We start from the raw sequence: 12917 nt of genomic DNA, 5'->3' as shown, positions 1-12917 counted from the left end.
GATTATGTGTTTCAATTGGGTGGCTGGATGAGGAGGGAAGGGCTGTAATCACATTGCATGTGACCATTGTGATGCAGAAGGTCCATAAAAATGCTGATTTTTACTGTACATGTTACAGTGTGTCATGGATCTCCCTTCCGACATTGGCCTCGGGGGACGATCCCTTCATTAACTGATTGCTGCATGAGTAAACACCTCCCACATGCCTGAATTCAGATTGCCTCCTGAGTCCTCATTCCCTGCCAGTGAAAACAATTCTACAGCTATGATGACATTTCAATTCAACACATACCTTTATTGTGTGTGAAATGATTACATTCAGAGCGATATAATTTTCATGATAAAATTGGTTTACATTTACTTTTTTTGGTGTACAAGAAAACGCTTCGATTATATCCATTTGTTCTTTCGTTCAACCAACACTAAGTTTTAAATGATTGTGAAGACTACAATTGGGGAAACGGGAATGAGTCTTCAGCTCAAATGTAATATGAAATGACTGTTTCCTTTTTTCAAACAAATTGCCCTACAAAATTATTTTTATTTTATTTTCATTAGAAGAAAAAAATTGCTTGGAAATGTTGACAATTCTCCTTTTCCTCCCATATTAGATGTCAGTGAACAACAATCACACAATTATGAGAATTCCTTTCCGTATCAAATGTCAGTGACCCTGTGTTTTGTTCACAATAATAGTCACTTTCATGGCCTAATTCTTTTCCTCCTAATTCTGAAATAAATATCGGAGCATTTATTGTGGTAAAAATTACATCAACAAAATTGACATGACTCTTCAAGAAAACTATTGGAAGCATATAAATCTTGCATTGCCTGCAATTTTAAACAAAATCATTTTTTTCAATTGCTGCTGAATGATTTTTTCACACCATCCAGCTAAATTTTATGCTTTAATTTTCAGTTTCTTAATCTTAATGAATATCCAATCAACATCAGATCAAAGTGTTTTCAAAATATTAAGTAAATTTATCTGTCAGGATTCTAAAAGCAATTATCAATTACAATAATTGCACAGCAATTTAACATAGACTTTGTAAAAATGCAGTGTTTGTTTGAAAATTTCATTCATTATTTCTTATTGTCAATGCTACTATATTAATACCTATTTGTTCAGGCCCATGCACATACCAAACGACCAATAATATCCCTTGCAAAATTCTTTGTAAATGTCTGATTTTTGCTCAGGTGAATTATAACAATTATCTCAGCCTTTGAAATTCAGAGAACTCCAATTACTTTTCCCTGCGATATTTCTCTTCATTTCTACATATTACTCAGTCTAATATCAAGATGAGATATCTCATTATTCTGAAAGTCACGAATATATATTTTTAAAATCCGTTTGTTGCTAATATATCTTATATCTAATAATTGTGCAATCTAGTAAGGGCTACAAATGTGGAATTATGCTTCTGTACAATAAATACTGCAAGGACATTACAATGTACAATCTCTCAATCATTGTGAATATTGTATTTATTTTAAACTTGGAAACATTTTTGAATTGATTTGATTATAATTTACTTTGATTCCGACACTTACTGTATATCCAATCACAATATCAGTAGATTATTTGGAGGTATCATCGTCCATTCCAATAATCACAGTATCTGCTATATATTTTCTTCTAGTCACTCATAGCAAAATGTATCTAATTCCACTCAATCAATATTCCTCAGAAAATATTTGAGAATGTTGCAGTCATAAAGCTGAAATATGCAAAGTCATGATAGTCATTAATTTTCTCTTGTTCTGTAGATCTTAGTTAAAACAACACAGAATTTTATGCTCCACTGCTATAAATATGAGAAAAGATCAATTACTTCTCAGTAAAATAAACAAATGTCACTTGCTATTATTTATCAATTTTTGGCTATTGGTCAGTTTATGAATTGTGTGAGATTTGCTTTTAGCTTTCCAGTCATCTATTTATATTGAATGTGACATTCAAATGGTGTGAAAATATCAGGGTGTGTTCATTTGAAAGTTTAATTTGCATATCTCTCACTTATCCCATTGATTGCATGATGGTTTATGAACGTTTTGTTCAGCAATCCTCGTAAATATCAAAAACTGTCTGATTTTAAATCAGATCATTCGCACCCTTTTATCACTCTGTTCCTAATTCATGCAAATATCTCAACTTTATCGAACCCACTGTTCACACTAAACAATACACGTAAAGCAACACAAAGACTTCCATAACCATCTGATTATTGTTCAGTGGAATAACCTGAGTAAGTAACTTATTGCTCCTGAATCCAATGACAACAGTAAGCATTTGTTTACTATTCCATACAACAAGTGGAACAGATATCTTCTATTTCAGTTCAGTAGTTAAAGATGATTTATGTTGCTTAAAATAATGCTCTACTTTATCACGGATATTGACTGTAATACAATCATGCAAACAACAAACGTTTTGTGATTCTAAAAATCTTTAAGATTACTTATTTTAAAATTGTGTGCAAGAGATATTTCAAATTACAACCGTTTTTGTTGTATAATTCAGCAAACCTAAGTTTTGAATTTGGGAAAGACTGCGTTTTTGCAAAATGGAAGTAGTTTTCAGTTTATATAACACAGTAAATGACTGTTTTTTTTCCAAATCACGTGCTTTGCAAAATGATTATTGGTTTCATTTAATTGTAAGAAAAGAACTGTTTGAACATGTTAATTCTTTTTGTCTTTTATATTCCAACTTTATTCATCACTGTACAATAATGAATAATTATTATAATTCCTTTATGTACCAAATGTCATTGACTGTATCATTTGTTCACTTTCATGCTCACTTTTATTATCTATTAACTTTCTTCCAAATTCTGACACAAATGTCTGAACTCTGACCATAATATTAATCATCTAAAATAACATGTCTCTATGATGAAACCATTTGATAGAAATTCATATTTCTTGTGTTACCTTCATTTCTTCGTAAAGAAAGAAAGAAAATTTCTATAATCACTGAATGGCTCATTTTTTCTTCAATTCATGAACTAGTTACTATATTTTATTCCACAATTTACCAATTTTAATAAATATCCAATCAACAGAACAGCAAAGTATTTTTGAAATATTGAATCATTTTAATTGCTCATATAGCAACATTATCAAATCATTGTCATGATCATAATTATGCAATTATTTAAGAAAGTCTTTTGAACAAGTAGAGTGAGATTCAGATTTTAATTTATCCAACTGTTTCTGAGTACCAACACTTATTTTATGAAACTTTATTTTCAGGTCAAGTTTCCCAGATTGGATCCAAAGACTTCCCATCCAACATTAATTGTGAATGTCTGATGTTTGCTTATTTGAATGATCTCCATAATCAAAGATTTAAATTCACAGACCTGCAATTACTTTTCTCTGCAATAATTCCTATTTGTTTGCACATATTCCTCAGTCACATAGCAAAACGAGATTTCTCATTATTTCTAAATTCATTGATCGAATTTTATAATTCAGTTGTTGCTCATACCTAATAATTATTCAATACAGTACGTGCTGTGAATGTGGAATTATGGCTCTTTACATGAATAACTAATATAGTGTGCAATCTCTCAATCATTGTTAATATTAATTCTTATTTTACACGCAGAAACATAATTGCATTCAGTTAAATATATTTCACTTTGATGCGAACATTTACTGTATTTCTAATCATCATAAGATTTAAGTAATTTCATGACACAAAATCATGTATAATTCCTGCGTTTTGTTAAGTCAAATGAAAAAGAATGAACATTTCTGTATTGTTTCATTAAACAATGACAATGTATTTTGAATTTTTCGAAGTTGAGCATTTTTGCAAAGAAGGGATGTTGTCTTCAGCTGAATAATTACATTGAATGACTAATTCACAGAATCTGCTTTTTATTCTCTTCTAGTTCCCAAGCAACCAAATTAACTAATTCTGCTGGTTCTAAATTCCTGGAAAGTATTTGATATTGTTGCAATCTTAAAGATGAAGAAGGCAATGTGATTTTACTGATTTTTTTTATTGGGAAGAGCTTAATTCGAACATTTCAGGCACATAAATTGCTATTCTGCAGTGTTACAAAGATGAAAAGCAAGTCAATTTCTTCATCAGTGAAGTAAACAAATGTCACTTTCCGTTATTCATTAGTTAGCTCATTCCCAAATTTGTAATGAAACAATGCAATTCACCTGAATATTGTTGTGCCCTTTGATCATATTAATTTTCTAATTATTGTTCATTCATGATTTGTCAGGGATTTCTAGTTTTTGTTTTCGATTCACCTATTCATATTGAATGTAAGATTGATACGCTTTTGCAACATCAGAGAGTGTTCATTTGAAATTTGACTTTGCCCGTCTCTCACTTATCTCACTTCTTGCATGGGGTTGGGCATTACGAACAGAGGATCAGTGGTTAGCACTCCTGTCTTACAGTGTTATGCACAAGTTTGATTCCATCCGCGGCCACATGTTTGCGTGGAGTTTGCATGTTCTGGTTTTCTCCCACAATCCAAAGATATGCTGGTTAGGTACATTGACCATGCTAAGCTGCACGTTCTGTTCAGGGATGTGTAGGTTATGTGCATTAGTCAGGGGTAAATGTCCAGCAATCTGAGAGCAGAATGGTGCTGAGTGGATTATTCTTTGGAACGTCAGTGTAGACCTGTTGGGCCCAATGGCCTGTTTCCACACAGTAGGGATTCCATAAACTTAGAATTGTGTTTTGCTAAACAAAACTGACAATTTTTTAATATGTTCCATTTAAAACTTATCTTTAACTGTCAATTGTCAATCTTGTAAAATATCTCAAAGTTACTGAAATCAATGTTCACACAAAACACTGCACATAAAGCCGCACAAAGATCTTCATGACCATCTAATTACTGTTAGGTGGAATAATCACAGTAAAATTTTATTGTTTCTGAGATGAATCATCATTATCACATAAAGGATCTGGTTATCATTCCCTCCAATAAATGCAATCGTTGTCCTCTGGTATTTAAGTTCAATAGTTATACACCATACTGGTTGTTCAAAGCATGGTTATTTTTTATTATGAATGGCCAAGGGTTCTAACGGCAAGAGATGTTGTTTGATCTGATTTGTTGCATGTTCTCAAACAGGTTTTCACTATAAATATTGCAAAAAATGTGTTAATTTGGTCTTGTTCAACTGCTGATGTGAACATTTTCAGTTCGTGTTCATTAAACATATTTGGAGAAAGTAAGGAAAGCTGCAGCATTGGAAAAGGGCAGGCACATCCAAAGAGCATGTGTATCAACCTGTCGGGCATTAGACCATCATCAGAAAAGATTCCTGATGAAGGGCTGATGCCCAAAACGTCGATTCTGCTTCTCCTCGAATGCTGCCTGACCTGCTGTGCTTTTCCGGCACCACTCTCTTTTGACATGAGAAATATTTGACTGAATATTCAGAGATAACACTAAAAGTTGCCTCTGTCAATTTAATTTACTGTGCTTTCTATTCACTGAAGTTTTCATGTTAATTCTTCCTCTTTTTCTTCTTAAATCTGATGCAAATTTCAAAATACGAACACACTAGAATTCACATGAATTATAAATTTGATTTCTCGACAAGAAAACCAGTGGAAGGCGACATAGAATACTTGAAAAGCCTACACATTTGAATGAAAAAGCAATTCCTTCCAAAAAATGTTTGCACGTCTGTATCTTTCTTTCAATTCAGTAATCCTGCAAATAGTTTATAATTGTCAGTTGATCTCTCTGAATGAGTACCTAATCAATGTCAATGTAACCAGCTGAAACATTAACAACAGATTGATAACTGGGTGATAAAGATTTATGTGAAGTGAACAAATGTTTGGAATTTACTTGAATTCCACCAGAAAACATTCTTGATTTATAAAACGAGAAATGAGATATGTGAGAGATGTGCAAACCTTATTTTTAAATGAACAAACTCCAATATTGTCAAAGCATTTCAATCTTACGGTCAAAATGAACAGGTGAATGGAAAAATAAAAATAAGTATCTGGCAATTCATAAACTGAACAACAATTACAAATTCACTTTGATCAAAGGACAGAGTAATATTTAGATGAATCACAACATTTAGTTACAAAGTAGGCAATCAGCTGACTGGCAAGTAATAGGTGGTAGAGTTTGTTAGTTTACTGATGAGGTATCAACTTTATTTCAAATTTATAGCACGAGAGACCAATGTTTAATGTGTTTCTATTGTTTGGACTTGCCCCTTTGCAACAAAAAAAATCAATCTAATTACTTAGACATCGTAATCTTGAATTCTGCAACATTTTCAAATATTCTCCAGGAATTTATAAGCGACAGAATTAGATACAGGTATCCCCAATATCCGAAAGTAAAGCATTATGAAACCTTACATAATCTGAAAAGGCTTTAGTAGAAGAAGCATTAATTTATATGGGAAACATGTCCCCTTTTTTCGTAAAAGTGAAAATTCTCTTCATATTTCTTTCAGTTTGAGAAAACAGGGACAGATGAAAGTCTTTTGTAAAAGCAAAGTGGCTAAACCGAATTTTCCAACACATATTTCTTGGTAACCTGGTAATCTGATAAGTATCAGATTTTGTGATTATTGATATAATAGATAAAAGCAGATCTAATGTTGGATTGAATAACAATTCAGTCTGTGCTTAGGTACTCTCTAATCAACATTCAGATAGCTCTTGATATATTTCTGTTGAAGGTGTGATTTGAAACCTTCCCTCGGGTCTAGTAATAGAGACACTACCACAGCTCCATAAGCTCCTTTCATAATGTTCCCACTCAGGACGCCAGGACTGCAATATTGTGTTTCATGTAGTTTCTCAAATGAAAACTAATCAGCCGTTTATTATTGTAATTTGAATGGGAATTAATTCGGTAGTTTCTGTGTGTTGGACTGGAAATTAAACAATATTTGACAATAACAATAGAATAAATAAATGATACTCTTAAATAAACAGGAATCTCATGACAATTCTTTGAAATACAAATTGATAAAACTGCGTGCTCATGGTACTTTGATTTAAAAATGCATCAGTCATTCAATGTGAATATTCAGCTGAAGACAATTTCCCTTCCTTTCAACAACGTACAACTTCCACAAATTCAAAATGAACAGTCATTGAGAAAGGAAGGAACAAGCAGATGGTAATTCTATTTTCTGTACATAAACGTGCGATGAATTTTAAGTTTTATATATGTAAAAATGAAACTCTTATTGTGGTTCGAAATAAAATAAACATTAGCGTGAAGTGAAATATAATCAAATCAATTCAACTGTGTTTTCTCAGTTAAAATACAGTTCAATACTCAAAGTAATCGAGTGATTGTACACTGCAATATCTTTACATTATTTCAGTGCTGAGGCGTAATTCCACATTTATACCCCTTATAGTGAAGCAAGCTTGTGCCAGGTGTCTGAGAGGGCAGGGGAGGTCCTTAATGAGTACTTTGCTTCAGTATTCACGAGTGAGTGGGACATTGTTCTTTGTGAGGACAGCGTGAAACAGGCTGATGTGGTCAAACAGGTCGACGTTAAGTCTGAGAATGTGCTGAAAATATTGAAAAATCATGGGGATAGATACGTCCCCTGGTCCAGAAAGGATATAACTTAGGTTGTTATGAGAAGGGAGGCAAGAGATTACTGTGTTTTGGCAATGACCTTTGCATCCTCACTGTCCGCTGGAGTCATACCAGATGATTGGAGGGTGGCAAACGTTATTCGCTTATTCAAGAAAGGCAATTGAGATAATCCTGGGAATCATCGATGAGTCAGTCTTACATCAGTTGTGGGCAATTATTGGAGAGGATTCTGAGAGACAGGATTTATGATTATTTGGAAAAGTATACATTGATTAGAGATGGTCAGCATGGCTTTGTGAGCGGCAGGTTATGCCTCACAAGCCTCATTGAATTATTTGAGGATGTGACAAGCATATTGGTGAGGACAGAGTAGTGGATGTGGTGTATATGGATTTTAGCAAGGTGTTTGATAAGGTTCCCCATGGTAGGCTCATTTAGAAAGTAATGAGGCATGGGATACAGGGAAACCTGCCTGGTTAGATAATAAATTTGCTGGCCCATAGAAGACAGGGTGAGATTACATAGATAGTTTTCAGCTTGGAGCACGGTGACCAATGGTGTTCTGAAGGGATTAGTTCTGGGACCTCTGCTCTTTGTGATTTTAACAAATAACTTGGATGATGAAGTGGAAGGGTGAGTTAGGAGGTTTGCCAATGACACGAGGGTTGGTGGAGTTGTGGATAGTGTGGAGGGCATTTGTAGGTTGCTAGAGGACACTGACAGGATGCAGAGCTGGGCTGAGAAGTGGCAGATGGAGTTCAACCGGGTAAAATGTGAAGTTATTCATTTTTGAATTTCAAATTTGAATGCATATTTTCAGATTAAATGCAGGATTCTTGACAATGTGGAGGAACAGTGGGATTGTGGGATCCACATCTGATCCCTGATACCTGACATCCAAGATGATAGGGTTATTAAAACGGTGCATGGTGTGTTGGCTTTCATTAGCAGGGAGATTGAGTTAAAGGGCCACGACGTTATGCTGCACCTCTATGGATCCCTAGTGAGACTACTCTTGGAATATTGAGTTCGGTTCTGATCACCTCATTACACATTGGATGCGGATGCCTTAGAGAAGGTATAGATGAGATTTATCAAGATGTTGCCTGGACTGGAAGGCATGTCTTATGAAGAAAGGTTGAGGGAGCTGGGGCTTTGGTCATTGCAGTGAAAGAGGATGAGAGTTTACTTGATAGCTTTGTGTAAGATGATGAGAGGCATAGATAGAGTGGATAATGAAAGACTTTTCCCCACAAAATGGCATAATTTTAAGGTAAATGGGGGAAATTGTGGGGAGATGTCAGAGATAGTTTCTTTATAGATAGTGGTGGGTGCGTGGAATGCACTGCCAGTGGTGGTAGTAGATTAAGATCCATCAGGGACATCTAAGTAATTCTTGGATAGGCACATGAATGATAGTAAATGAAGGGCATGTTGGTTAGTTTGATCTTAGAGGAGGATAAAATGTCGGAACAACATCGTGGCCAAAGGACCTTTACTGTGCTGTACTGTTCTATATTCTAAGGATGGTAATGAACATTTATATATTAGCAACATATAGATTTTCAAAATTGTATTAGCATGCTTAAGAATAATGATAAATTTCATCTTGCTATTTGACTGTGCTATATGCAAAAATAAACAGGAATTGTTGCAGGGAAAAGTAATTAGGTTTTTCTAAGTTTATAAGGCTGGGATTACACAGATCATTCAAATGAGCAAAAGTATATTTTTAACAGTGCGTGTTGCATCAGAAATAATGGATTCTTTTATAGGTGTGTTGATTGGAAATAAAATGGATTTTTATATTACTGTATAGGTACAAGAGAAGATTGGATTAAATTCAAATATAAACTTCACTGTAGTTGTTAGCAAGATAAACTAAACCATATAATAATTATTGTCATGCAATTTCTTTAATAATTACTGTTAGAATCCTGAAAAAAGGATATACTGGACCATTTTACAAACAGTCATTAAATTCAATTGTGAACCTCAGTATGCTTATTACCCAGACAAATTATTATGCAATTATTGTAATGGTAATGACTTAATAACTAATGCTAAAACCTAAGCAGAAAAATTGGTTCAATACTTTGTAAGCATGTTGCTCTGAAATTGATTGGATATTTATTACGATCGGTAAACTGAGGGATCAAATATAATAGCTCGCTTGATAGAATTGAAGGAAAAAATGAGACAGTGTTTATTGAACAGGATTGTTTTTGTTTAAAAATGCAGTTGATGCAAAAATAATATATTTTCCTCCATTGGTTTTCTTGTAGAGACATGTTCTTTTTAAAAAATGTCATGATTCAATGTTGAGACAATTGTGTCAGAGTCTGCAAAGTGGAGAGTAAGAGAGAAAGGAATTTTTAAAAAGGAGAAATGAAAGGAACTGGCGAGAAGAGGAGCTCCAACTGTCGTGTCTCACCCTGCTAACATCTTACTGGGTGAGCTGGAATGCAGACTAGTCAAGCGACAAGCTGCCACAATCAGACGCACAGAATCATAGCTTACAATGACCTAGATACCATCGTCACCATCCCTGTACATCCTGTCCCACCGGCAGGGGTCATGGATGTGACTGAAATGCTGGAACATGCAGGGTAAAGGACTAAGATCTGCAGAATGTGATCAATTTGATTTATTTGACACTCCTCCAGAATATTAACCTCCATTCCAATTTGAAAAGTTACTAGCGTCATCAGACTTTAACTACAAATGTCAGGAAAAAAAATCAGAAAGTTACAGCACAGATCGAGGCCACTTGGCAAATCCAGAGTATGTGTTGGTTGTAAACTCCCCAGGCTTTACAGCTTTTTGTACTGACAATTGAGAGCAACAATTTCAGACTGTACTCTTCCCTCTATGCTTTTATAATTTTTTTAAAACATATTTCTCTGACAGCTGCACACCTTGTTCCCTTGTTTCGTTCCCAGCCCTAATTCTATCCCCCGTGGCCTTGAGGGATGACCATTTCTGCTCTTTAATCTCTCCTGCCTTCCCCCGTGTGACAGAGTGTCTTTATGTCCTTGTCTCACCCCCACCTTGCTCACAACCTGTTACATTTCTGATGGTTCAGAGACCTCTGTAACTATCACTGCGCCCCCTGGGTAAATAGCGCGAGTTTTGAATTCTCTTCCTCCTGAGATAATCAGAAATCTTTCCGGTTGCAGGTTCCCCCAGATTTTATTTTGAAAAGGAGAGCACTTGTGTCAGAGTGAAATATTTGCGAGCCTTCATCCACAATTCCGAGCATTTGGATGTAATTTGTGACCCTCCCACAGATGTGTAACGTTACTGGATTGGCTATGCTAACATGGCCGCAGTGTGAAATTTATGTGGGTTGGGCTAGCCATGGTTAATGAAGGGTTATGGGGGTAGGGTGGGTGAGCAGGTCATTGCAGACTCGATGGGCCGAATATACTCTGTCTGCACCTATGGGATTCTGTGATTCTAACTATTTGTGATTGTTGTCCCATTTTCCTCATGCCAGGTTCATTCAACTCAGATACATATGATTCTGTGCGTGCTCACTCACTCCTTCCCTTCAGTTTTACATCAATTTCACAATGTATGTGAGGGTGGGAATGGATTTGTAAATATGAATACTCCAACCGAAACCCCTCACAGGTCAGGAACTGTTTCTGCTACTTTCATCACTCACAAGGAACAGGAAAATAAAGGTTCAGTCACAAATCTTACAGGAATATAGCGGTTAAAATCACCAGAAAAGGCTGAACAGCTCAAAACGCTTTTCTCAATAAAAGAGGAGACTCAGAGACAGCCTGGTACAAGTAGAAGGTTTTGCATCTGTATTTTCAGAGATTTGAGGTTGCAATCATTGGATTGGAAGCATGTTTCATTGCCCCAGATCATCAAAGGTGTATTTTAATGTGCATCTTTCTTTCTGTCTGTCTGAGTTAACACTCAGATGGACAGGTCAATGTCTGAGTGTCTGACCAAATCCCTGATTGAATCTGCCTCACCCACAAACTCAGGTGCCTCACCACTCACTGGGTCATGGAGAAACTTTGCTCTTACAATGAGAACGGTCTTTGCTGTCGCCTCTCCTCAGGCTTCTGCCTTATCCCCACTTCCCTTCATTAAATCCCAGCTGCCCCTCGTCCACCCACATGGACATGTTGAAGAACATGAAAGGAGAATGGATTGAAACCGAGAGTTCAATCGCCAAAATGAAAGAGGAAGAAGGAAATAAATGATGATTGCAGATCCCAGGGGATACAGACTCCAGGATTAGTTGTTGTGGTTCTGTTCGCCGAGCTGGGAATTTGTCTTGCAAACGTTTCGTCCCCTGTCAAGGTGACACCCTCAGTGCTTGGGAGCCTCCTGTGAAGCGCTTCTGTGCCATTTCCTCCGGCATTTACAGTGGCCTGTCTCTGCCACTTCCGGTTGTCAGTTCCAGCTGTCCGCTGTAGTGGCCGGTATATTGGGTCCAGGTCGATGTGTTTGTTGATAGAGTCTGTGGATGAGTGCCATGCCTCTATGAATTCCCTGGCTGTTCTCTGTTTGGCTTGCCCTATAATGGTGTTGTTGTCAAAGTCGAATTCATGTTGCTTGTCGTCTGTGTGTGGCTACTAAGGATAGCTGGTCATGCCGTTTCGTGGCTAGTTGGTGTTCATGGATACGGATCGTTAGCTGTCTTCCTGTTTGTCCTATGTAGTGTTTTGTGCAGTCCTTGCATGGGATTTTGTACACTACATTAGTTTTTCATGCACTGAGGATGCACTGAGTTTTGCACTGAGGATGTCACCGAGACAGGGGACGAAACGTTTGCAAGACAAATTCCCAGCTCGGCGAACAGAACCACAACGAGCACCCGAGCTACAAATCTTCTCCCAAACTTTGAACATCCAGGATTAGTCCTTGTAGGCATTCCTGCAGTAATACAAGACAGCATTCCATGACGAGAGCTAAATACGGGTGGCAGTGGAGGGAGCCACTGAACATGAGCAGGTTTAGTTCAAACACAGGAGGTTTGTTCAGTCAGTAACAGTGTGTTAGACATGGAGGTGAAGTGAGCATTGAGGGGAAATGTTACCACAAGCTGCAGATGGATAACTTTCATTGGAACAGGAGGAGACCATTCAGCTCCTCAACTCTGCTCTGCCATTCATGATGATCATAGCTGATGTGTGACCTAACGTACAACTTTCAAACCCCTCTAATTTCATCAATAAACTCCTCTGAAACACACAAGATGAGTATTGGAAAACTAAACATCTGCAAATGCTGGGAAATCAGAAATTGCTAGAAAAATTCAGTAGGTCTGGCAGCATCTGTGGAGAGTGAACCGTTCGT

The sequence above is a fragment of the Chiloscyllium punctatum genome, chromosome 43, assembly GCF_047496795.1.
Source record: "Chiloscyllium punctatum isolate Juve2018m chromosome 43, sChiPun1.3, whole genome shotgun sequence".
NCBI lineage: Eukaryota > Metazoa > Chordata > Chondrichthyes > Orectolobiformes > Hemiscylliidae > Chiloscyllium > Chiloscyllium punctatum.
The sequence above is the reverse complement of the archived record's forward strand: the minus strand, read 5'-3'. Positions refer to the sequence as shown.